This window comes from Montipora foliosa, chromosome 1, assembly GCF_036669935.1.
Source record: "Montipora foliosa isolate CH-2021 chromosome 1, ASM3666993v2, whole genome shotgun sequence".
Classification (NCBI taxonomy): Eukaryota; Metazoa; Cnidaria; class Anthozoa; order Scleractinia; family Acroporidae; genus Montipora; species Montipora foliosa.
The window spans coordinates 7,383,888-7,386,751 of record NC_090869.1 but is presented as its reverse complement, the minus strand read 5'-3'; positions in this window follow the sequence as shown (position 1 = coordinate 7,386,751).

Here is a 2,864-nt window from a genome sequence, read left to right as displayed (position 1 = left end):
GACTACCAATCTGGACCCCAGAGCTCTTCTCTTGACTAAGGGAGAGTCGAATATTACACAAAACGATTTCAACACGATCAATCCACAAAGACAGAAAAATCTCACAAAGTCTGGGTAACTCTATGTAGGAGAACATGCGCCGTAGGGTTCTTATAGCCAAACATTTGCTATTTGAACCTTACGGCGTTTGCTCACTCCTCGTGCTAACATGAATGCACCATCTGGGGGACCTTGAAACGAAGTGTCTTCTCATTGGTTATCGTGAGGAATAATCAAAAGCGTCTCTAATTGGTGCATTCATGTTAGCACGAGGAGTGAGCAGGAGCTGTAATGTTCAAATAGCCAATGTTTGGCTATAAGAACCCTACATAGAGTTAGCCAGATTTATGTGAACTTTTTTTGTCTGTGGATTGATTGTGTTGAAATCGTCTTGTGTAATATTCGAACTTAACTAATTTGCATATGTGAGTTGATGTTTGATATGCGAGTTGTTTTCATAAAGATGACAAGAATTTTTAGCCAATTTGTATTTCAAGTGTTCTTTCTTGCAAATGATGAATAGGCAGCCATAGTTTTGCACGTCAGAAAATATTTGTTTAGTCATTCTAGAGTAAATTGAAGTTTATTTGGGAAGCCAACAATATGTCTTTATTTAAGCTTATCTACGGCGCATTTTGAAGTGCCCCTGTGACCAAAAATCAAGTCTTATTTTTCTTTGCATTTGAAAACTATGTTAACTAAACACTAAGCGAACAAAGTTTTAATCCTTGATTTCAAAAAGACACCTGTTTATTTTAACTGGAATCTTCCTATTTAATGGTCGGCCATTACTAATAACCTTAAGTTCTTGGGAGAGCTGGATCGAAGAGAAAATGACGTCAAAGGCTCACTAGTTTAAGAATGCAATCCGTGTGTACGCAGCAGAATTAACAATGATATGCAGCACCGGAATTTCGGGTTTTCAGACTTTTAAACTCGCGTTTTGAATATATAATAAGCTGCATTCACACGCTGAAATTTTAAGCTAGTGAACCTTCGACGTCATTTTTCCCTGGACCAAATCCTCTAAAGTTCAATCGGTCAGTTTTGAACGTGAGTAATGGCAGACGGACCTTGAAATCCTAAACTTATACTCAAAGTAAACAGCATTTGGGTACAAGCAAACACACTTTCAAAATCTGAAGAAAAAAAGCAAGCGATTTTTTTTTTTATCACAAGGGCACTTTAAGATTTAGGTGAATTTTTACGTTCTTGATCAAATTTAATTTATGCAACAATTATTTACAAACATGAAGCGATTTCAACAAGCAGTTATTTCAAAAAGAAATAGAGTGTTGTCACGTGACGTCACGGCGGCCATGTTGGTGTACCCAACTAATCCTCTGGAAATTGAGCTTTATTATCATGCAAAAACAAGGTTACTGATCACGTGAGTGAAAACACTCCATAGTGTTTCGTTTCCGGAATGGCAAGGGCGGGAGAAAAGATCAAATATGTTGATGCGGCTCACTCGATTTGTCACGTTTCGAATTACGAAGACTGTTTACTTTACCAAATAGCATGGAAAGCGATAAATTTGGATTTTTCAACAGTATATCGCAGTATATTTTTGTCACAGCGAAAAGAACCGAAAGGAAGTGCCGAATTAGAATGAATTACATTATGGGACAGTTTAGCTGTTAGCTGTTTAACAGGTAGATGTAGGAAAGCATTTTTGCAGCGGTCAGAGGAAAGAAGTAGATCGTAGTGTTTTTTATTACGTTGAAGATGCAAAGAAGTGAGGGATTATAGATCGTTATGAAAGGTATACGTTCGGGTTTGTTTATCTGTTTAGGTTGCCGGGTATGTATGCGGGGAATGTCTGCGGCGCGTTGTATAGACCACTTTCATAAATGGCGACCGATTTGATATTCTATTGTATTTATGTTAATTGGACCTACTGGCCTCATTTTGGTTAACATATTCTTTTGAATTTTGCACATTGCAGCGAGGCTAGAAAGGATTATCAGTAATAAAACAAAAGAATATTTTATCGGGCCGCCATTATGAAAAAGGTCTATTTGTTTAGTAACAAAGTTGCATTTGTAACCTCGTTTCACAAGCGTGTCTTTAGTTCAGAGATGCGAATCTTGAACGTTTCGTCGGTAAAACAAATTCGTCGTAAGCGGAGTGCTAGGCTGAAAGGAATGGCTTTTTTGGGGGGTGTAGAGGATGACAAAAATGATAAAGTAAATGTTGGTGTTTGTCCGTAAAGTTCGTGTATAGGTCTGTATTTATGTTTCTGTCACTAGTTAGTGAGACGTTAACGTCAAGGAAAGGAACATTGGTGGGAGAGTGTGAGCTAGTGAATTTTATGGTACGGTGAATGCTGTTGAGATAATCGATGAAAATTTTAAGGTTCCCAAAACTTTCAGTCCAGGTCATAAAAATGTCATCAATGTATCTCAACCAAGTATGGGGTTGAAATGGAGCGTTCCTTGCAGCATTTTTTTCGAAAAACCCAAGGAAGAGGTTAGCAAAAGAGGAGGCCATTTTGCTGCCCATAGCTGTGACGTGGATTTGAAGGTAGGAGCTATGATTAAAAGTTAAGTTATTCATGGTGATGAGGTTGCAAATAGTGCCAGTAGGAATGGTGTTGTGAGGATCAGTGCGTAAAAAATTATCACAAGCATTAATACCTTAATTACGTGGAATATTAGTGTATAAAGATGAGACTTCAAGTTTTACTAAAAATATATTACTATAGAGGGTAATTTGCCAATTTACTCTCATTGTAACTGAAGAAGGCTGGTTTGGCCAGCCGAAATATAGCACACCACTAAAATCAAATGTACGTTGTATCGGCTCTTGCTCAAAATATTTAG